This window comes from Lissotriton helveticus, chromosome 3_1 (assembly GCF_964261635.1).
Source record: "Lissotriton helveticus chromosome 3_1, aLisHel1.1, whole genome shotgun sequence".
Classification (NCBI taxonomy): Eukaryota; Metazoa; Chordata; class Amphibia; order Caudata; family Salamandridae; genus Lissotriton; species Lissotriton helveticus.
Window position 1 is genome coordinate 1,150,581,121 of NC_136061.1, and position 24,760 is coordinate 1,150,605,880.

The 24,760-nt window shown below is 47.7% G+C and overlaps 1 protein-coding gene across 1 annotated transcript in view; it reads right to left on the reverse strand.

Moving 5' to 3' along the window:
• LYPD6B (LY6/PLAUR domain containing 6B) overlaps positions 1–24,127 on the reverse strand; it is a 286,358-nt gene extending 262,231 nt beyond the window's left edge. The window contains exon 1 of the mRNA XM_078683866.1: positions 23,260–24,127. The gene's annotated coding sequence lies outside the window, so the exon portion shown is untranslated. The remainder of the gene's footprint in view (positions 1–23,259) is intronic.
• Positions 24,128–24,760: the final 633 nt, after the last annotated feature.

The following is a 24,760-nucleotide window of genomic DNA, read 5'->3' on the forward strand; positions in this document are numbered from 1 at the left end:
CTCATCCACGCCTACAAATTCCCCCACAACATCGGACGCAAATGCCTCAACGAAAGAGTCTCCTTCCACGTACACAAAAGGAACCTCCGCTCCGCAGACCTCGCCCTGGCAGAGACCCCACGCATCTGCAGAACCAGAGCAGGCGGAAAGGCATTCTCCTACCTCGCACCAAAGACCTGGAACAAGCTCCCAGCCAACCTCAGATGCTCCCCCACTCTGCACACCTTCAGAAAGAGCCTCAAGAACTGGCTCTTCAAATGATCGGAGCTGCACCCCCCCCAGCGCCTTGAGACCCTCACAGGTGAGTAGCATGCTCTACAAACCCCTGATTGATTGATTGATTGAACCACACCATATAATAAACCACTTTCCATGTTTTTTGTGAATGGAATTTGGCCGTAAATCATTAATACATACCATTCCGATTCGGTATTTAGATGGGACACCCTAAAATGACCCTTCCACATATTGAATTAGTATCTAGTTGCACACCTAAATTGTGTTTTGGTAACGTGTTTGAGTTTTATACATAATAAAATGCCTTTTTGCAATCGCAAATGCGCCAAATCAATGAATCAGCCCATTTTAAAACTCAAGAAAGCTCGATACATCTGGCCCTATGTCTCTGGCAGTGTACTGCATCAATCAGTCCATTAAGACTCACCCTTTATGCTCGGATTTTTCTTGATGGTGCGGTCTTTAATGTTTTATATCTCACATTTTATTAATCTTTTATTTTTAGGTTTCACCTGCACAGCACTTGCGCTGTGTTTGCCAAATCTCTTGTACTTAAAAAGAAAATCTTAAAAGGGGCTTAGAGCTCACCCATTATCGACCTTTACCTATCAATGGCTGGCACCCATGTCGCTCACGGTTCCTGTCTGCTTATTGGCCAGTCAATCCTCCTGCTGTCTGACTTCCTTGTAACGTTCAGAGTCTTAATCCAAGCCATGGATCTTGGATCAACTAGTGCTTCCTGTGGCCTGTCTCCTTTCACTGGCCGCAGGTACTCTATTTTAAATTTTCCACATTCACTCTTCCAGAGTGCATGTGTTTGGTGTTCTCTCCATGCGTCTGCAGTCACTCACCGTATTTTGCCCCCGAGCAGGGCACAAGTCCTAAACAAAGAAGTGGGGGGACGGTGATGTCATGACAGGAAGTGACGTCACGAAAGGTGACTTGCACCATCTGACTCATTGCCTCCCCACGCTCACCCCTTAGATGCGATTGCATCAGAGAAGCCAGCGCATGAGCAGCGTTCTGAATGAGCTCCGATCTCGCCCCAGAGAGGCCAAAGAGTGAATGTGTGGCTCCATTTGCTCCAGTTATCGAGCTCCCGGTAAAATAAGTGGGGGGACGCCATCCACCCGCGTGGTACCCCGACTCGAGCCCTGCCCCCGAGCCCATGCCCCCTCCTTCCCCGGACCTCTTACCCAGCAGCAGGCTTGACCTTCTGTGCTGCCTTCTCTGCATCCTCCAGCAGATTCCTATCATCTTGGACCGCTCGGCCGCTGCTTTATTCTTTATGCTCACTGTGCAGCCCATTCTGTGCCTCGGCCCACACAGCTTTAAACCAGACACAGACCTGAGCACGGGACCCACAGCAAAGAGACACGCTGAGTCCTGCACAGGGAAAATCTGTTGAGCCGAGAGCCACAGTGTCCAGAACAGCCCTGAGAACAGCCCGAGCCTCGGCCGCTCTCAGTATCACCTACTGACACACACATAGCTCGGGACTCGACTCTGCCCGCTATCTCCCTGATCCCCAGGGTTGGATTGGGATCAAAAATCGGCTCGGGCACTCCAAAAAACATTTGCATATTGCCTATCCGCAAAAAACTGCTTCAGAAAAGTTTTAAGGGGGTGGGGGGCATGTTTTATTAACTTTACTTAGATTTAAAAAAAAAATACACAGATTAGTTCACACTGCTGAGCTACACATGAATGCAAGTGAGACCACTTCTGCTCAGGCCCCCTGCCCCCACTCAATCAACATACAATAATGGGCCGGCCCAGCGAGAGAAAGGTAGTGATACCACCGCCCAGCTGCTTCTAGAAAGGCCACTCATGCACCCACTGCACCGCAGGCAGCATCCTAACAGCGCAGATAGCCCCCGGGCTGCCCAAAAAGCAGCCCACAGCTGGAACTCGGCTAACGCCCCTTCGGTCATTTCCCGAGTGCCCGTCTTGCCAATCCGACCCCGATGATCCCCAGTGACGGTTTGCCATCTCAGTGCTTTGCTTGGCACTCGGCTCTGCCTACTATAACTCACTCCCGCATCTCACTCCTCCTGGCAAAATTGTCTTTGGTTTCCTTGTCCTTTCTTACCCATTTTGTTGTTTCACTATCCTCACTCACTAGTCTTGTTAGTTCCTCTCTCCTTGTAGACTTCCTATTCCTTCTATTTCTATGCTCCCTCCGCTACCCATGCACGCCCTATTGAATGCACCAATTATGTTGCACAAAGGCCCATATTTCTTTTTAAGCCAATGGGGAGATTACGTAATTTGACAAGGATCACAGGATGTTGAGCCGATGCCAAGACTCGAACCCGGTTCCCCAAGTAGACAGCTCTTTACCTCATGCTGCATCTCTATAGTCATCTGTAACACGTAAAAAAAACATTGTTTACATAAAGCAAATCTATTGGCTTTGCCAATGCTTGTTTAAAAGGCATTCCCTCTCCCCTTAGAAGCTGATGGCAGACTTTTAGTACTTAATGGAGCACCGTCTGTAAGCATTGCATTCGATTTGTAACACCAATTTAAGATTTGCATTTCACTTATTGATAAGTTTGAAATTTGTACTTTGTGGACATCATTATCGCCCAGTAAAGAAAGTAAACAAAGAAACTACGGGAGTCCTGAGCAACATGCTGCCCTCCTGGGCAGGTAAAACACAATGACCCGAACTTTTCAAGGAAAAGATTGTTAACAAATCACCTTTTCAGTTTGTTTTTTCCAATTCTCCTGGTAAATAATGAACTCAGCTGTGTGCAAAGGTAATTGAGGTGACTTGACCTCGACATCAGCTTCGAGCAAAGTTCACACGATCCTATCCAAAGCTCTGTGCTTTTGTTAAATGGCCACTCTTTGAAATGATAAAGAGGTGGCCGTCAGTATTAAGTCATATATTTACAGATTAGTAACACGCCTCACACATTATTGCATGAGGCATAATGTGCATGCCCACCTATTGTGGGAAAGGAGGTTCTATCTGGGGGCTATTGCTCCGAGAATCCGGGCTTAGAACTCATTTTGCCCTAACCCTGATTAACCCGAAGAGTTAAGAAAGTTTTTCAAGTTGTAGATTATTTGATGGCAAACATGGGAGACTTCCGGTCCGCCATAATATAAATGTCGTAGGCTATAAAGCAATTGCAATTAAGGCTTCATGTTTTCCGTTTTTACTGATTTTTACAGATAAATACAGACAGAAACCCATTTATTTTCTTGTCTGTATTTATTTTTAAATGTGGATAAAAACGGAAATCGGGTGCTTTTTGAGTGATTCTAAATACACTTTGTCATGACTTCCAGGCCAATAACTGTGTGGATTGATAGGTAAGGGTGTTAAAATGAAAGGTATTTTAGGAAAGAAACTTAAACAGCAGGAGATATGTACAAGGCTGATATTCAAAGGTGCATATTTGCATATAAGTGCATGGATTTATCTTCTGCGGGTGTTCATATCACTAAAACCTGGCAGGCATTCAAACGTGACTGCATATTTATTGGGTATATAAATGTGGAAATATACCAGTTTCAGCTTTATTTTTCACAATACCCATAATAAATATGGATAAATACAGATAAAGTTGTCAAAAAATAAATGTGGATAAATACAGACGGAAATAAAAAATTAAAAAATACCATAAAACCGTGAGCCCTAATTGTAATACAGTGGATGGAATATTCGCCACATTTGATAGAATACTCATCCACCGAACTCTAAATAAGGCTGCCCTGAGTCCAAGTGCTTTGTAAATTGTATGAGCTTATGTATTTTAATGGATTTTATAGATTACATTTTTTACTACTCTATTTTACCTTTTTATGAACCTTTTTATGAACTAACAGCACATTATGTTCTTTGTAATTCATGTTTTGTGAGATTTGTATTAATTGTGCAATAAATGTACTTCTGCTACTATCCACTTGGGGGAAAACAAACAAGAAGAGCAATGGTAGGATTGCTAACCAACCACCAGGTATAATTTGATGCCGGAAATTGTTGTTCTTGAAGTGTCAAGAGGCAGTAGCAAAAAAGGAAGAATATGGCTTTAGTAATGGTTTGCTGATGAATGTGATTGATATGCTTTTATGTTTGCAAAAGATTTATCTCCAGTCTAGAGTTTCAATTTTATTGGTCATGATGAATCCAGAAACTAGAAATAAAATGTACCTGTGCGTCTGGTGTCATAGGTCTCTTCCAGTCACAGGGAAATATGGGAAACAAGAGGGAAGGGGTCCAGTGATAACGGTAAATTAAGTTGTAAATGTAAGTTTATGACAGATTTTACCTAATTGACATCTGCCAGGAATTGAAAAAGGGCTTAATGGAAGGTGTAAACTGTTTTATAAGTGCACACACCTCAATGGCTGTGGAGATTTCCTAACCCATAAGCCCTTCTCAAGGGGTGTGATGCTTGGCATTCCAAGATGTAATTAGCCATGTAATTTGTGAATATGACAAATATGTTTAGAGCATTCACAAACTCCTCATATTTACCTTTCCAGCTTGGAAAAGTTTGATTTCTCACTCCAGACAAGGATTGGTGTAAATCCCCTTCCAGTGTGGGAAGGGTAATGGATAAACCCGCATTTGGTTGTGGTGTAGGGGGTTTCTTCACAGACAAAAAATATGCTGACCACGGAGGAAATAAAATTTAAAAAAAATGTGCTTTACGCAGGAGAATGAATTCCCCTGATTCGGAGTTGTTCGCAATGGAGAACGCTGTAGCGAGAGAATGGCATAGTTATTGGAAATCACATGATGTCCCATGGAGTCCACATAGGAAGCTGTGCATAACACTGCTTTTCAAGTACATTCCTATAGGAGTTTGTGAATGGCACAAAGCAGAAAGATTACATTTGTATGTGGATCTAAATATACATGTTTACATCTAGAAGGAGATTTGCCCACAGAAATAATGAATTCCACCTATGAGAAGATCTGGGCGAGGAGATCTACACATGTAAGTAGACCTTTGTGAATGCAGCCCATATTATATCTGCCTAGAGGTTCTGGACTTACATCAAGTAGACTCATTAAACCATTGCTGCAGAAATATTTGATTGTTAACCATTGAGTATAGCATCAGCAACAAGCATTGGCAAGGCAAAAGGTCAGCTAATATTTTGAAAGGCAAAACCTATTGGCTTTACCAATGCATGTTCAATTAATAGACAGCCTCCTCCCCGTGCACTCTCATCTGTTCTTTAGTCCCCTTCCCTTCGCCTCCCCCACAACCTCACCTGTTTTTTCTGACTGCCCTGCAGCTGCAAAGTTCTGTTGTGCATCTTCACTCACATTTTACTGCTCAGCACACAAAAAATGATGCTCCAGGAAACACATTTGCGGTGCAAATTGTAAATCCCACATATGTGTAAACAGGGGTTTACACAGGGGTCAGAATTAACCGACCCATTTGTAATTAGGGCCCAAGTGTTTAAATATGTATGATATCTTAGCAAATCCCAGGCAAACGTGTGCTTACTCTGTAGTGGTACATACTATCAACATTTGCCACACTGTACATCATATAAGAGAAGGTTATAGTGACTGCGTTTAACATGTGGATATTAGTACTGAATGCGCAGGACCCTAAATATTCATTTATTGTATTTATTTAATTTGCTTACATGGCATTTTTTTATTTTGTAGGTGTGTTAATTCATTGTGTGACATTTTATGCTTTGCTTGCTTCAGACTTTTGCCTGTGCTAAGTAAAAGAAAATCAAATCCATGGTCATCAGCTAAAAAAAAAGTCTCTCGACTTCCCACCTCACGCCCACCTGCGCCTCTGCCCCTATCATACTTACCTGCACCAGCGCCGCTCCTGCAGGTGGATGCAATAAGTGACTACATCAGCTTGCAAGGGATGTCTGGAGTGTCCCCATGGCCCCTGTGTCCCACTTCAAAGGGGTGCCCTAGGAGGGCTTACTGACTATCCCCCACTATTATTTGAGGCAAAGTCAGTGAGCCTCCTGATGGCCTCTTTGCCTCTGTGCCCATATCTGTAATATAACACTCATGCAAATGCTTCTTTTATTTGCAAGTAACCACACCCCCATGCAAAAGAGATCATGTCCATTAACCCTTTGCGTGCTGGTGATGGAACCACGCCGTCACCAGCCACGGACGTGCTGTGCTAATGACGGAGTGATTCCGTCAAGGCCCGGCCACCGCGCCTGCGCGGCATCAATTCCACACCTGCCCTGAGCGGGAGGGGCCTTGACGGAACCACTCCGTTACAAACACAGCGCGCCCGGGGCCACACATGCTGGCACAGTCTGTTTTGTTAAATGAATTGTGGAGCCTACAGCGTAATTAACCCCTTGGCCGCGGCGGTAATTCTGCCGTGGCGCTGGGGGGGGAGAAGGGGGGGCCACGCGGCGCCGCCATGCTCGTGACAGAACCACTCCGTCACGAGCATGGCGGCGCCGCGTGGCCTCCCCTCCCCCCCCCCCCCAGCGCCACGGCAGAATTACCGCCACGGCCAAGGGGTTAATTACGCTGTAGGCTTCACAATCCATTTAACAAAACAGACTTTGCCAGCATGTGTGGCCCCTTCTGTAATACCAAAGTGCCCTGGTGATGGAAAATGAGAGTAGAAAAGCCCGTAAAGCACTTTCTATAATACAGCTCATGGTCTGTAGCTACACAGGACAGGTGGTAACATAGCTCAAAGGCCTAATGCATCCATTATAAAAAATCTCAATATAACCTTAAAGCCACAGGTTCGTACCGTCGGTCCACCAAGACTGGTGTTCTTCTAAGGCGGATATATTAAGTACCACTGACTTGGGTAATAATTACCACCTGTTACCAGCACATAAAGACAAGACAAATGGTAGGGTACATTGTGTAAGTGTAATACTTGCAATCACAAAAGGCCACTTACCACTCCGAACACTTCTGTAGTCCTTTAGATTGTGGTAGTAAAAATAAACATTAATACCAATCCCATTCTCATTGGACAGCCGTCACCCTTTCTTTGGTGCCAAAGTTACTGCTAATGTTGGGTAAAAGCTAACACTTAATATAAACAACTTGGCTTAAATGTACATTAAAATGCACCGCATTTGCACAATGTCTCAATACAAGAAAGAAATGAATGCTTCAGTTCTAAAATGTCATGCCACTAAAAGGAAGGTTGTATTGTTCTGAAAGGCGCTCTGGGCCTGTAGGAATTTGTGCAGATGGACGCATCACATTTTAGTGAACACTCTTGCTTCCTTTCTCAAACTAGCCCAATTGCCGGTAGTCAACTCATAAAAAAGGTAGCCGGAGGTGCTACAGTGATATATGAGCAGCTGACTCCCTGAGCACGTGGTACTACCGCCATCTTAGGCGTCAGCTGTCACGCATGCTGTGACTTACCCAGGAGGCACAGGCAGCTGCCGGACATTAAATTTACGAGCACACGAATTACCAGAAGAATAAATGAATAAAAGCCTTCAACTCCGACCAGCCATATTCCACTGTCGTCTTTTAAAGATAAAAGTAAACATCTTCGACATAAAGCACCTTTTAAAACCTTCTGAAGAAATGGGCCATGGTGAATGCATTTAGTGTGGGTTATAATAAAGGCTACCACTGAGATAAGCAATTCTGCGGCCATGGCGTTTCCCACAAAAATAGGCGTTTGCTGCATTAGCCGCATAATTGATCACCTCCTGCATAACCTGCAGATTTTAACAAAAATCTTTGTAGCTCAAACGGATGAAAAAGTTACTAATATCGCCGCTATGTGTGCTATCACGCAGTGGAAGGCCCTATGTAAGGTTTGACTGCTTAGCTTTCACTTGCTTATTATGTACTTGGATGTTAAACTGGTACTAGTGAGTTGAAACCTTTGTCCAGACAGTGAACACAAAAAAGACAAAATTATGAAGTAATATCACAAAATGTGCTGCATAAGGTTGCATAATTTGTATTTACTTTCAGAATAATTTAGTCAGCCGTGCCGCATAATTTGTTCCTCCTCCGCTGCATATTTCCAGTGGCGCTGGTTATAATGCATTCCAATGGTGGCTAACACACAGTCTGTCATTTTAGGGTATTTTGTAACCTATAACGTACAATTATCTTATTGGTGAGTGAGATCCTGTATGAATGAGGCAAGCAGTGCTTAATTTGAGCTTGTGGTTTCCAGTGCTCGGCACCGGCACTCTTTGTCAACGCCGGCCTTGTAATAGTCTGCCACATGTTGGCGCTGTCAGTCCAACTTAAAGATTGACGGCTTTACAAGCCATTCTTATAGCTGGGGGCCTAGAATAGGCTGAATTGCCACTCTTGTAGGAGTGTTATGATTAGTAATTGTGTTGGTACTGCCACTGGCAGGGCTGGAAGGGACAATGTGTGGGGCAGCCTGCAGTGCACTCCTGACGAGGGCCTAGCACTTATGTTTTTTTGCAAATGAAGCACTGGAGGCAATGCTCCGTGGACATTATAACATATGGGAGTGCATTATGGGAGACCCTTCAATCACTGGTGCAAGATTTTTGAGAACGCGTCTCTCAGGTGAATGTCAAACAAGCTGTTTAGCAAACACAAAAAGATGATTGACAGAGTGCTGAAACCCCCAGTCAAAAGATATGGGTTAAATCCATCATTCTTTTGCTCTCCATACCACCCCAGTTTGGACTCACCATATGCAAATCAGTTTTGACCCGGCTCCCCATTGCAGCAGTTCACTCGAACTGCCAAGCCAGGTCCCCTTGGACCGGAAACAAGCATCCTGGGACTGGGTTTGGGTTACCACCCCTCATCAGCCAGGCTAGCTTGAATCCAGCAGCACAGCGTGCAAGGGACCCTCATCTGGGCATACCCTGGGCCACTTAGGGTGAAAATAGGAAACACAACAAGATGATGGACAGATTGCTGACACAAGCGGTTTATTCATATTGTTACACCTGTTTCAGTCTGTTTGAATTTTCTCTTTGTACTTTGTGTTTCTTCCTTGTTCCCACCCTCTCCTGTAACAACTATAAATTAAGTCTGTATCAGAAAGGTTCAAAAGGTACTCAGAAGTCAGTAAACCATGAAGAATTCTTTTTATATTAAGCTATCGGATATAAACGTGTTTGTTGCCAGGAAACCAGGTTATACCTGATGAGTTAATAAAGAAAGAATGTCATGCTTTACTGACTTTTGAGTGTTGCATTGACTCTTCAGTGTACAAACTCACAGCATACTGTTAGCAGAGAAAAGGGGCAAGGACACCGCACCCTGCTAGTGAGACAGTGCTATAAGGGGGTTTCTACATGCACTGTGTGCACTGTGCACAACATAAAGTAGTGAACTGTAACACTGCTGATGTGTATCGTGCTAGAGATTTTAACTTGAGCGCTGCCCTCAAGAACCCAAGTGTATATTTTGTTGAGGAATGTGGTACACATCACACAGGGCGATGGCAGCATGTCCAATGTGTGTGAGCCAGTAATGCCGGTAATGCATGGTCATCCTTTGCAATAGAAAAAATAGCATGCTTTACATGTATACAAACATATAGAGTCTATATACATGTAAAGCATGCTATTTTTTCTATTGCAAAGGATGACCATGCATACCCTTACCCGTTATGTATCGTCTATATTATAGACGATACATAACGGGTAAGGGTATTATAGACTAATAATGCCATCCAGTGTCATCATCAACCCTGAAGCCAAACCCTGAGGTCAAAGATTGAGTGGGTTATAAATGCCATCCGAGGACTGAGAAGTCAATATAGAACCAAAGTACACATTACTTGTCTTGTATTCTTTATATACGACACATCTGTTTCGGGGAATGGAGCTTGGAAAAGCTATTTCCTTAAAAGTGCAGATAACAAAGGGTATTATTGGAATTAGAATCTTTAGATTTTGATTCCCTTTCATGAATAAATTGGTCCTGAAACAACGGACAAGGGTGAGGGCCCGTGGATTTATGAAATTCTGTAACCGCAGAAACTACCACATAATTACGGATTTACATTTGCCACATAATTTGCAGATTTCACAAAAAAGTTACTCCTAGCTGAAACACATGAAATAATACAGCTAGAGAATGTGCAGCATCATTTGAAATTATTGTCACATAATTTAGATAATCTTGTTGCATAATTTAGAAAGGACTCCCAAAAGATGATGGAGGAATGTTTAAAAGTTGTCTAATCGGTGACAATTGCTGCTGCTCACGATAGCATCTCAGCCCATCATTGTTTTGCCCACAATGCCACCTCAGAAGAGACCCAGCCATAAGCAAATCAGACTTGATACTGCTCCAGTGGGAACAGTCCAGCCTTAATTACCAACCTAAATCTTCAAATTGAAACACATGCAACCAGCTTGCTTACAGTGGCGCAGCAAGCATGGGACCCACGTCTGGGTATACCCTTGGTGGACTTATATTAAAGGTACAAAAGGTGATAGGGAGGAATGCTTGCAGTCACCACTAGCAATCGCCGAGGGTATCATTCCAATCCATTGTTCCTTTGCCCACCATGCCCCACCCAGCCTTATGCAAATCAGCCTTGATCTTGAGCCAATAGGAACAGACCAGCCCAAACTGCCAAGCCAGGTCCTCTATGAACCAGAACAGAAGCAACCGAAGACTGGTTTGAGCCTGATCGGGCCTCTTCGGCAGCCGCGGTCCGTGCAGGTAACAGCGGTGGGGCGGTGGGGCCTGGTAAGTGGGGATTTTGAGGGACAACGCAGAGGGAAATTTAAATAAATAATTAATGTTCCCTCTGCATCGTCCCTGGAAATCCCCCCTTACAAGGCCCCACCGCCTCACCGCTGTTACCTGCACGGACGCGGCTGCTCTTCGGTCAGGTGCAGCTTGGGCAACACTGGCGTGGGTTGCTTGTGTTTCATTTGAGAGGCGATCTTACCTGGATGTTTGGTCTGGACTGTTCCCACTGGAGGAGGGTCAAGACTGAATTGCATATGGCTCTGTCCAAGCTGAGGTGGCATTATGGGCAAAGTAAGGATGGGTTGGAACGCTTCCCGGAGCGACTGCTAGTGGTTAAACGTGTTGCAAAATATTACATCATCCTATGCATTATATATATATAGATATCAAAATAGGAAGATTGTGGCAAAGACACAACGCACAGCAGCCTATGTAGTTCCAATCCTTTCTTGAAGCAGCATTGCTTTCAATTGCACGGTGTTTCTTCTGTTCTCGAGGTATTTTTCACCTCACGTTCCAGACACCCTCAAATCGCATCATCCATGTTTATTTTCTTTCAGCCTTCGTCTTCACTGTACGCTCTTCTGCTGCCTTAAAGCGCGCCCTCTTCGCTGGAGGCGCACACGAGGCCTCTAAAGGGCGTTCGAGTTCACTCTCCTTTCCCCTTCTCAAAGCGAACGCCGCTGCACCCTCCTTTACCACAATAAATACCGCATCAAAGTCTTGAGCCCGGTGACCTGCCCAGCAGCGCTTTAAAGTGAAGTGTCAGAAGTTCACCGAGGTCCCCAGAAGCTGAGAGCCGGAGCCCCTCCAGCTGCCTCGCCCGCTGGGGGCTGAGGCAGGAGCCGAGATTAGATCTGAGGTGACCCGTGACTCCCTGCAGGCACAGGCTAGATCTGAGGTGACCCGTCACTCCCTGCAGGCACAGTCTAGATCTGAGGTGACCCGTGACTCCCTGTAGGCCCGGGCTAGATCTGAGGTGACCCGTGGCTCCCTGCAGGCACAGACTAGATCTGAGGTGACCCGTGACTCCCTGCAGTCACAGGCTAGATCTGAGGTGACCCGTGACTCCATGCAGGCACAGACTAGATCTGAGGTGACCCGTGACTCCCTGCAGTCACAGGCTAGATCTGAGGTGACCCGTGACTCCCTGCAGGCACAGACTAGATCTGAGGTGACCCGTGACTCCCTGCAGGCTCAGGCTAGATCTGAGGTGACCCGTGACTCCCTGCAGGCACAGACTAGATCTGAGGTGACCCGTGACTCCCTGCAGTCACAGGCTAGATCTGAGGTGACCCGTGACTCCCTGCAGTCACAGGCTAGATCTGAGGTGACCCGTGACTCCCTGCAGGCACAGTCTAGATCTGAGGTGACCCGTGACTCCCTGTAGGCCCGGGCTAGTTCTGAGGTGACCCGTGGCTCCCTGCAGGCACAGACTAGATCTGAGGTGACCCGTGACTCCCTGCAGGCTCAGGCTAGATCTGAGGTGACCCGTGGCTCCCTGCAGGCACAGACTAGATCTGAGGTGACCCGTCACTCCCTGCAGGCACAGGCTAGACCTGAGGTGACCCGTGACTCCCTGCAGGCACAGACTAGATCTGAGGTGACCCGTGACTCCCTGCAGTCACAGGCTAGATCTGAGGTGACCCGTGGCTCCCTGCAGGCACAGGCTAGATCTGAGGTGACCCGTGACTCCCTGCAGGCACAGACTAGATCTGAGGTGACCCGTGGCTCCCTGCAGGCACAGGCTAGACCTGAGGTGACCCGTGACTCCCTGCAGGCACAGGCTAGATCTGAGGTGACCCGTGACTCCCTGCAGTCACAGGCTAGATCTGAGGTGACCCGTGACTCCCTGCAGGCACAGACTAGATCTGAGGTGACCCGTCACTCCCTGCAGGCACGGGCTAGATCTGAGGTGACCCGTGACTCCCTGCAGGCACAGGCTAGACCTGAGGTGACCCGTGACTCCCTGCAGGCACAGACTAGATCTGAGGTGACCCGTGGCTCCCTGCAGGCACAGGCTGGATCTGAGGTGACCCGTTGCTCCCTGTAGGCACAGGCTGGATCTGAGGTGACCCGTCACTCCCTGCAGGCACAGGCTGGATCTGAGGTGACCCGTCACTCCCTGCAGGCACAGGCTAGATCTGAGGTGACCCGTGACTCCCTGCAGGCACGGGCTAGATCTGAGGAGACCCGTGACTCCCTGCAGGCACAGGCTAGATCTGAGGTGACCCGTGACTCCCTGCGGGGACAGGCTAGATCTGAGGTGACCCGTGACTCCCTGCAGGCACAGACTAGATCTGAGGTGACCCGTGGCTCCCTGCAGGCACAGGCTGGATCTGAGGTGACCCGTTGCTCCCTGTAGGCACAGGCTGGATCTGAGGTGACCCGTCACTCCCTGCAGGCACAGGCTGGATCTGAGGTGACCCGTCACTCCCTGCAGGCACAGGCTAGATCTGAGGTGACCCGTGACTCCCTGCAGGCACGGGCTAGATCTGAGGAGACCCGTGACTCCCTGCAGGCACAGGCTAGATCTGAGGTGACCCGTGACTCCCTGCGGGCACAGGCTAGATCTGAGGTGACCCGTGACTCCCTGCAGGCACAGACTAGATCTGAGGTGACCCGTGGCTCCCTGCAGGCACAGGCTGGATCTGAGGTGACCCGTTGCTCCCTGTAGGCACAGGCTGGATCTGAGGTGACCCGTCACTCCCTGCAGGCACAGGCTAGATCTGAGGTGACCCGTGACTCCCTGCAGGCACGGGCTAGATCTGAGGAGACCCGTGACTCCCTGCAGGCACAGGCTAGATCTGAGGTGACCCGTGACTCCCTGCAGGCACAGACTAGATCTGAGGTGACCCGTGACTCCCTGCAGGCACAGGCTAGATCTGAGGTGACCCGTGACTCCCTGCGGGCACAGGCTAGATCTGAGGAGACCCGTGACTCCCTGCAGGCACAGGCTAGATCTGAGGTGACCCGTGACTCTCTGCAGGCACAGGCTAGATCTGAGGTGACCCGTCACTCCCTGCAGGCACAGGCTAGATCTAAGGTGACCCGTGACTCCCTGCAGTCACAGGCTAGATCTGAGGTGACCCGTGGCTCCCTGCAGGCACGGGCTAGATCTGAGGTGACCCGTGACTCTCTGCAGGCACAGACTAGATCTGAGGTGACCCGTGGCTCCCTGCAGGCACAGGCTAGATCTGAGGTGACCTGTGGCTCCCTGCAGGCACAGTCTAGATCTGAGGTGACCCGTGACTCCCTGCAGGCACAGGCTAGATCTGAGGTGACCCGTGGAACCCTGCAGGCACAGGCTAGATCTGAGGTGACCCGTGACTCTCTGCAGGCACAGACTAGATCTGAGGTGACCCGTGACTCCCTGCAGGCACAGACTAGATCTGAGGTGACCCGTGACTCCATGCAGGCACAGACTAGATCTGAGGTGACCCGTGACTCTCTGCAGGCACAGACTAGATCTGAGGTGACCCGTGACTCCCTGCAGGCACAGGCTAGATCTGAGGTGACCCGTGGAACCCTGCAGGCACAGGCTAGATCTGAGGTGACCCGTGACTCTCTGCAGGCACAGGCTAGATCTGAGGTGACCCGTGACTCCCTGCAGGCACAGGCTAGATCTGAGGTGACCCGTCACTCCCTGCAGGCACAGGCTAGACCTGAGGTGACCCGTGACTCCCTGCAGACACAGGCTAGATCTGAGGTGACCCGTGACTCCCTGCAGGCACAGGCTAGATCTGAGGTGACCCGTGACTCCCTGCAGGCACAGGCTAGATCTGAGGTGACCCGTGACTCCCTGCAGGCACAGGCTAGATCTGAGGTGACCCGTGGAACCCTGCAGGCACAGGCTAGATCTGAGGTGACCCGTGACTCTCTGCAGGCACAGGCTAGATCTGAGGTGACCCGTGGCTCCCTGCAGGCACAGACTAGATCTGAGGTGACCCGTGACTCCCTGCAGGCACAGACTAGATCTGAGGTGACCCGTCACTCCCTGCAGGCACAGGCTAGACCTGAGGTGACCCGTGACTCCCTGCAGGCACAGACTAGATCTGAGGTGACCCGTGACTCCCTGCAGGCACGGGCTAGATCTGAGGTGACCCGTGACTCTCTGCAGGCACAGACTAGATCTGAGGTGACCCGTGACTCCCTGCAGGCACAGGCTAGATCCGAGGTAACTCGTGGCTCCCTGCAGGCACAGGCTAGATCCGAGGTGACCCGTGACTCCCTGCAGGCACAGACTAGATCTGAGGTGACCCGTCACTCCCTGCAGGCACAGGCTAGACCTGAGGTGACCCGTGACTCTTTGCAGGCACAGACTAGATCTGAGGTGACCCGTGACTCCCTGCAGGCACGGCTAGATCTGAGGTGACCCGTGACTCTCTGCAGGCACAGGCTAGATCTGAGGTGACCCGTGACTCCCTGCCGGCACAGGCTAGATCTGAGGTGACCCGTGGCTCCCTGCAGGCACAGGCTAGATCTGAGGTGACCCGTGACTCCCTGCCGGCACAGGCTAGATCTGAGGTGACCCGTCACTCCCTGCAGGCACAGGCTAGACCTGAGGTGACCCGTGACTCCCTGCAGGCACAGGCTAGATCTGAGGTGACCTGTGACTCCCTGCAGGCACAAACTAGATCTGAGGTGACCCGTCACTCCCTGCAGGCACGGGCTAGACCTGAGGTGACCCGTGACTCCCTGCAGGCACAGACTAGATCTGAGGTGACCCGTGGCTCCCTGCAGGCACAGGCTAGATCTGAGGTGACCCGTGACTCCCTGCAGGCACAGGCTAGATCTGAGGTGACCCGTGACTCCCTGCAGGCACGGGCCCACTGCACAGCCGCCCCCCAGGCAGGCACTGCCAGACAAGCAGTGCCTGCACCGGAACAGGTCGCAGCCAATAGCCGGGACTCTCACTCTTCAACACTCCCATTCCGAGGTGGTGCTGCTTCATCAACGGATGGGCTTCACCTGTGCAGGCCAGGGACTCATTCTTGGGGACCGAGAGTTATTTTTCAACATCAGCCTGTACCCAGTGAGGTAACTGAAGAGAAGGGAAAACAAGAAGAAACAAAAGGCAGGCAACTCACGACAAAGGAATGAAGCATGGATCAAAAGATTCTGTAAGAGTGAAACTAAGAAATTCGGGGGGAGGCGGGGGGGGGGGGGGGGTCACACAACGTTTTTTCATTGGTGCTGTTAGATCCCCACAGTTGTAAGCTACCCCTGCTGCAAACACCTTTTACCTGCGCGTTATAAACGTAGATTTTTTTAGTTGGTGTTGTGGGTGAAAACAAGATTTGTGCATATTGTGTTGTGTTTTGTTGTGGCGGTGACTCAGCTGCATTTGCATCCAAAAGCAGGACATTCATTTATAATTCCAGGGACCAGCATTTGCCCCTATCCAATCAGGCAAACTACTGCTCTTCGAGCTCTGACGCTGTTTAAGACATCAGTCTACCGAAAAGGATGGCAGAGGCTTGTCTCAAACTAACACATTCAATGCTCCCTTAACGTGATGAGGCCCAGGAAGTGTAGGGTGGAGGCAGAAAGAGGCATAAGGAGACATCAAGACTAGCCAGGCTTATATCTGCAGCGCCAGCAATCAGCACAGCACAAAAAATGTCTACCCCTGCATTTACTTTTTTGCTTTGTAATTATTATTATCTTCAAATCAAGCACGGTTTACAGGATACCGTCCTTCTTCCAGGTTTTCAAATTCCAGAGCAACTAAATAACCAAGCAAACATTATTTCCAGTACAAAAGAAAGGGAGGGGTTTTGTCATGAATCAGTAAAATGTCTCCTCCTTTCCAGGACTCCCCCCATTTATTGCAGCTGCAATTATCCAGTGCTCCAGGCATGCACATCAGCCTGCCTTTAAGAAGCTCCAGTGCAGGACCAGTTATCAGAAGTCAATTTACTGACCACAGATGACAGACAGTGAACCAGATTCACAAAGGTGTCAGCGCCGTAGCGCATCACCCAAAGTGGCTGCGCTGTGCTGCGTTGCGTGACAGGGAGAGACCAGGAGAGCACCGTAGTCATAGATATGTGGCACCCTCCTCCCCTCTCCCTAGCGCTGGAGCTGATTTGTGCTGCTGTGCGCCAGTCACACACATTAGCGCCATGGTGCTAGGGTGCGTGCCTGAGTCTACTGTAGGTTTTGCACAGGAAGGGTACCCCTGCTGTACAAAATACTATGGGTAGACAAGTTTAAAACATTTTCGTACTTTGTATGCATGCTGTGCAGTGCAGCACACATCCAAAGTCGGAAAAGCAAGATTCATTTCTCCTTTTAATGCCTGCTTTTCAGCTACGTCAATTTTTTTACGCTAAACCCTGTCTACTAATGTGAGTAGACAGGGTTTAGCAACAAAAAGCATGGGTTTTTATTTATTTTATTTATTTATGCGATTTTATATAGCGTGAACTTTACCCGAAGGTGTCAGAGCGCTTTACATAGGACCCAGTTTCAAACATAAGGACTGTCGGTACAAAAAGAATTTGCAAATTGTTGACTTACATAAGAACCAGTTGAAAACATACGGATTGAGGATTACATGCGTTATAGAAAGACTTAGGATTACATACGTTATAAAGATGTACAAACAGAAAAAATTGCAAATGTACAAGAGATAGAATCACACAGGGAGGAGGTACAAATGGATAAAATCTAGGCATATACTAGTGATATCTCTATCTACTTAGGGAGGGGATACACATGGATATACTCTAAGAGTCACATAGGAATGGTAGAAAGCACAGCGGACTCCTGCATAAACTAGTGATTAGAGTTATCTCTATATACATAGGGAAGGGGTAAGACTGGATATACTCTAAAAGTCACATAGGAAGGGCAGAGAGCAACGCGGACTACTACATATTCTAGTGATTAGAGCTATCTCTATATACATAGGGAAGGGATACACATGGATATATTCTAACAGACACATAGGCGACTAGTCGTTAGAGTTATCTCTATATACATAGGGAGGGGATACACATGGATATACTCTAAAAGTCACATAGGAGACTAGTCAATAGAGTTATCTCTATATACATAGGGAGGGATATGACTGGATATACTCTAAGGGTCACATAGGAATGGTAGAGAGTACAAAGGTCTACGCATATACTAGTGATTGGAGTTATCCCTATATACATAGGGAGGGGAAAAGAACGGATATACTTTAAGAGTCTACTGCATTTACTAGTGATTAGAGTTATTTCAATAAATCACAGAGCAGAGTTCCAAAAGTGTGGATGCAGTCACAGCACAAAGGGAGGGTGGGAGGGATGCAAGGGTAAGGAGAGAAGGGAAAGCAGAAAAGGGAGAAAACATTTGAGGATCATCCACGGGGATAAGGGGTTGAAGGGCGACGGAATGGAAGGAGGGCTAGAGTCCAGAAAAAAACTGTCCGAAAACAGCAGCAAGGTGTCGGCCAGGACAGAACAAGAAGTCAAGAAGTCCAGGAGAGAAGGTGGAAGATGAAGCTGGAGGCCAGCCGCAGGCGCGTCGCCATCTTGGAGAGCTTGGGTGGTTGCATGGAAACGCCCATGTAATGGCCCCTTGACGCTAAGTAATGCAAAGCAGCGTTAAGCGATGATTTGCATCACTTTTCCAAACAAACCAACACAAATACCAATTTGCGAAGGTCTGTCAATCCCCAAACGAGTTTAACCTCAGGTGTGCGTCAAAAACGTAATACTAACCCAACGCGAAACCTTTGTGATTCTCGGCCAGTGTGTGTAAATGTTGCATTTTATTCCCCTTAGTGCGTCATTGCCTGTGTTTTCTTTGTTGGCGAACACTGCAATTTAAGTCATTATGTGCCCCTCAATCAGTGCAAAATTACAGTCCTACCCCCATGTTTGTGCACTGTCCTTTTTTTTTTCTAAGCCATGTCAACCTACCCTTATTTGTTTAATTCTATTAATTCACAACCAAGTCTGACTGCCTGCCACTTATTCAGCTTTCTCACACTGTTTCCAATCTGTGCCACATCATGGTTGGTACCATTACCTGAATTTGTAGGTAACAGCACTGTGAATCCAGCACTTCAGGTTTCAGTGTTCACGTTGATCTACACGTCCAAGCAAGCGAGGTGCTATTGGTTAGGAAGTCCAACTTATTGGAGGTGCCAAGAGTCACAGGGAGCTTTTCAGATCCATGCTCGGTATAGTTCCCTTTTAAATATGTGAAAAATGAATTTTAATGTAATGCTTAGCAGCCCCTCTCCGGGATTCTACGTCCAAGTCTCAACGCCCCATAGCAGGGAACTAGGAGTGACACGAGAGAGATTATTCAGTTCTGGGTTTTAAGTAGGGCTCCCGGCTTTATGTTTTTTTAAATTTTTATTTCTGTCTGTATTTATCCATATATATTTTTGGGGCATGATATTGGCATTTATCCATATTTATTTTGAATTTTGAGAATAAATGGAGTCGTAAAATGGTATGTTTCCACATTTAATAAACTCTTAGATGTGCGCTCATACGTGAATGCCTGTCGCGTTTTAGCAAATTAAGAAATCACATATAACAAAACACTACACCCACAGGTGCATATTAGCATTATACCACAAGTTAATGTTAACATATGCCTGTATTTAAGGAAATCTCATCCTGTTTTTTATACTCTGCAAGGTGTCTTTCTGCTCTGTTTTTGCGTAAAATTCATGAAAGACAGCATGGAGAGTCTGTCACAAAAAGCAAAACTTTCAGTATGTTTCCGCTTTTAAAAATAAATACAGGCACTTTGTTTTCTGTCTGTATTTATCTTAAAAAATCTGTAAAAAATGGAAAACTGGGAGCCTTAGTTTTAAGCAACAGCACTAGGCATTCATTTCGAGCAGAAAAGGAGCTTTTTCGTGGGGGGAATTTGCAGGTCTCACTTTGATACCAGGAACGTAACACTAGCTCCTGCCCTCCTGGGGGCGCCCAGCCTGGGGCCCCAATCCTTCATGGGGCCCCATTACACCCAAAGCCTATGAATATTTGTGAGATATTGGAGACTCGGGCCCCTCATCCCATTCTGCAGGGGGCCCCATCATTGTGACCTGGAACACCCTCCCATCCACCTACGGCAGACCCAAGACCTGACCTTCAGAAAACTCCTCAAGACCTGGCTTTTCGAGCAGTAGCAGCATTCCACACCCCAGTGCCTTGAGACCCTCACGGGTGAGTAGTGCGCTTTACAAATGATATGATTGATTGATTGATTGATTGTGCGTTATGCCACTGTTCGATACTTGAGTAAACTGCGTGATTTTTTTAGGAAAACTGGCACCTTTCTATGGTTCAGGCTTTAGCAGCTGTGATCAACTCCTAATTATGAGAGAATGGCGAGTTTTGTAGAAGATTAAAGTGAAAGAGAAACTGAGGTAATTTACGGACTTTGAAATTCATGGCCTACAGACACCTTATGGATCTCAGCATCAGAACCGCATCCATATGAGCTAACTTTTTGTGAGTGACACCTGGTGTGCTCTGGTCACTGCGTATCTCAACTTTTTTTTTTCTAATATTGTTTATTGAGCAGATTTGTATAGAAATTGAATACATATGAAGAAGACATTGGCATACATAATTTATGAATAACGAGCCTCTTCAGCCTGATTTACATAATTTAGGACCAGTCGATATTCAAGGCAAACCGTCCGAAATTAATATTTCACACATATAAAAAGTAAAGTGCCTTTGTGCAAACCTCAAATTGCTGCCTACTATTAAACTATATAGTAGCAAACCACAAAAGAGCATTCGTGCTTATGATATTAAAACTATTATAGAAAATACATAGCCAACCTTTGAGATTCATAACATTCATAGTATAGCAGCTATCAGTTTTTTTAACCAGAAAATATTTTTAAAAAGCGCCCACAGAAAGTACATTTGTAATTTAACATACTTAGCTACCATCGTAAATATAAAGATATAAAAATCGAGTACATATGCAAATACGAATACTAATCCTTTATGGGTTCCGGAGTGGCGTGCTACTCGCCAGAAAAGCGCTTCAACATCCATCAGGGGTAACAAGTGCTATATGAATGCAAACCTTTCTTCCCTTTCATCCCTCCGCTATCCTTCTCACTCCAAATAACTGACTAATATCCACCACTGAAATTACTTTCATATTTCACCATATTAATTCACCACTAATCCTTTATGGGCTTCCTGAATAGCGTGCTTTAACACCCCATCAGGGGTTAAAAGCGCTATATAAATATAAACCTTTTTTCCTCCTCTATCCTTCTGCTATCATTCCAAATCCAAATAACTGACTAACCTATCCACCACTTAAACTGTTCTTGCCTGTTTCACTATACTAACTCAACACTAATCCTCTGTGGCTCCCGGAGGAGCGTGCTACTCGCCGAAAAAGCGATTTGACGCCTCGTCAGGGGTAGTAAGCGCTAAATAAATGCAATTACAATACAATACAATACAATACATTAATAGCCACCCAGTTCTGCTAACATTTCATATTAGCTTCTTACTGAACGTCTGTGTTTCAAACATTTATATAACAGTGGCGGCCGGCACAAGTAAAATCGGTGAGACGGGGCGGGTGAGGGGGGAGTTTGACAGATGACGTGATAAGTAAAAGTAAATAAATAAATAAAACCACTTACCTAAGCTTGCCGAGTCGGCGATGCGGTGGGCGCATGGTAAGTGGCCTCACCTTTCTTATCTGTGCCAGCCGCCGCTGCTATATAATAAAATGACTTTGTGCGAACCTATTGTTAACCTATGTAGCAGCAAACAAAAAAGTGCAAACGTGCCTTGAGAGCACAAGCTATTATGCTATCACTTTTGGTATTCATAAAAAATAGCAGCTGTCAAAATTAATCACAGAACATCTAATAAAAAAAACATGCCTAGCAGGAGTAAAATCGTGCTCTACCGAAATACATGCTTGGCAATCATCATAACTGTAAGGATATGGTGTTACCCAACTAAAGAATGCCTATAAAACATAATCTGACCACTACCCTACTCTATTGCCTCTTCTATTGACTCCATAAAGTGCCACGAGGCAGCAGCAAACCTTTCAATGCCCCCCACTCTTGTCGCACATGCCTCTTCAATCTTTTCGGTTCGGATCATTTTATTGAGCCAGTCTTGATAGGTGGGTACTCTAGTTGGCTTCCAATTCTGAAGGATCAATATATGTGCTCAACTCATGAACGTCAGCAGATGGCACAGAATGAAAGTACGCGTATAGCATAGACAACGTGATTATCTGGAGGTGTTAAATAGGAGATATTATTATAGCACAACTCGATAATTCTCATTTCAGCACTGAGTGGAAAAGGGGGGTCTATTAGACAACTTATGTTGACGATATGTCAGTTATATAGATCTCGGCAGCAGGTGCATTGGCCGACCCAGCAATCTTACAATGATCATGGATATTGTTCAAGTCTACAGTGAAATGCCTTTAACTAAATTTACTTTTAATAGAGCTCTAAGCTGTCAGTACATATTGCAGTTCTGATGCAAAGCCGAAGCCAGGATGGCGAGCACTGCATATTGTGAACTATAGTAATGGAAATTAGTTCTCTGAACATGAGCACGCGCAGTGGTATGGCAAGAATGCCAATGGCCCTGCTGCAATTGAGGAATATGGCCCCCTTTGACTGCTTTTGGCGTTCCAAAATACAGCAATTATCAGGCTTCAATTGGCCCTTCAAGGCATTGGGCCCTGGTGCCACTGCACTTGCTGCACCAAGGGTAGCTACGCCCCTGAGCACACGTAGATAAGAACGAGGCTCCCCTAGGCGGGATGGTGCGCACATTTCGGACTTGAACTTCCATTTGCAATTTTTACCACAAATACGTTTTCTAGAGGCCTAGCTTCCAGAAAGGCATTGCGCCATCTTCCTTAGCGTCCAGGTTTTTGGCTGTGTACGGTGACTGTCACGTGACCACAAACACACAAAACCCGGGGCAGGCGGCTCTCTGGATTGACGCATTCACTTCAGGAACTGATGTTTGACCCCATAGGCACATGTTTGAAACCCTTCCTCCCTTCCCACCGAGGTCGATAAAATGATTGACTGGAGCTGGATAAAATTAAACAACACCCCTCGCAGATTCCAACAGCGCAACCCTTTCCCCTCATAGAAACCGTACACAGGTTGCAGAACATAGCGCCTAGCCGCCTACCAATAGCCAACATGCATTTACGCTACAGTCCGCCAAGTGTCGTTTTCAGTAACAGGAAACAACAAACAAAGCAACGCTGGGAGGAGGAAGCGGGACGCAAAGACCTGTGGAGAGCCACACCGAGAAGCCGGCCAGGACGGAGACAACTTTCAGCGGCCGCTGGCTCAGTACCCTTACCTTCAGACCAAGCTGGGCGCCGCCGCCCTGCCACGGCCAGCAGCAGGCTGAGCGGGGCTGTCTGCTGTGCTGCACAGCTCTGCGCCGGGACTGCTTCCGTGCACTCTGCTGCACAGCTTCTGCTTCCGTGCACTCTGCTGCACAGCTCTCCGTGCACTCTGCTGCACAGCTCTCCGTGCACTCTGCTGCACAGCTCTCCGCCGGGACTGCTTCCGTGCACTCTGCTGCCTGGTGCACACTCTCCCCCGAAACAGGTACCGTGCACTCCACTGCCTGCTGTACAGCTCCCGTTCACGATGCTGCTTAGCTCTATCCCGGACAGGTCCCTTGTACACTGTTGTTTTCTGCACAGTTCTACACCGGGACAGGTCTAGCACGCACTGCTGACTGCTACACAGGTCTTCTCTGGGGCAGGTCTCGTGCACACTGTTGTGACTGCTGCCTGCTGCATCGGGCAGGAGAGAGAGGTCCCGTGCACTCTACTGCCTGCTCTACAGCTCCCGTGCAGGCAGCTCCTCTACACGCTGCTGCCCGCTGCTTAGCTCTCCGCCGGGACTGGTCCCGTGCACACTGCTGCCTGCTGCATAGGTCTGGGGAGAGACAGGTCCGGTGCAGTCTACTGCCTGCTGTGCAGCTCCAGTGCACGTTGCTGCCCGCTGCTTAGCTCTCCCCCCGGACTGGTCCCGTGCACTCTTCTGCTGCCTGCTGCACAGGTCTGGGGAGAGAGAGGTCCGGTGCTCGCTTCAGCCTGGGATACTACGCAGCTCTCCCACAGAGACAGCGCTGCGCACACTGCGCCTCGGAGTGAAGCGCAGCTTTTCTTCACAGACCAGCCCTCTGCTCACAGGCTGTGCGCACAGCGCTGTGCTCACCCCTAGAGCCTGGTCCTGTCACTGTGCAAGCTGGAGTCTGTGAGTGCAGTCCCGCCCTCGTGCAGTCAGGAGCGGTACTGTCCAGCCCGCAGCTTGAGAGTAAAGTGCAGAGACAGGACTCACTCAGACTGAGGGAATCCTTCTGAACAGCTCTGATTCAGCGCGCGCACAGCACACTCTGGGCACAGCACTCCCTCAGAACCTGGCCCTTCACACTTGTGCGGTCTCTAAGCAAGACTGTAGGGCCTGACATCTGCCCGCCCCCTCGTGCCCTCCCCGCGGGGTCACACAGCCTGCACCTGAAGAGGCGGGAGCTCAGGAGAGGAGCCCAGTGGCGCTTTATTTACGCCACAGCCGGCTCCCTCTGCTGCGGGGGCTTGACCCGAGTATTGCCGGAGGGAGGGTGCTGTCAGCGGAGCCCTGGCAGCATTTCTGTGAGCTTGGCTCCGTTTTTTTCTGTGAATGTTGACTTTTCCACGTCTTGGTGTTATCCTCAGTTCCTCACTGCAGCCATGACATGCCCTGTAGTGTAGTGCTTGGATCCCAACTGCCCGGATGATGATTGTTAGCAAAATGCCCTGAAGTCAAAACAAAGCAGTAACTATTTACTGAGTTAATTGGAGTTTCCA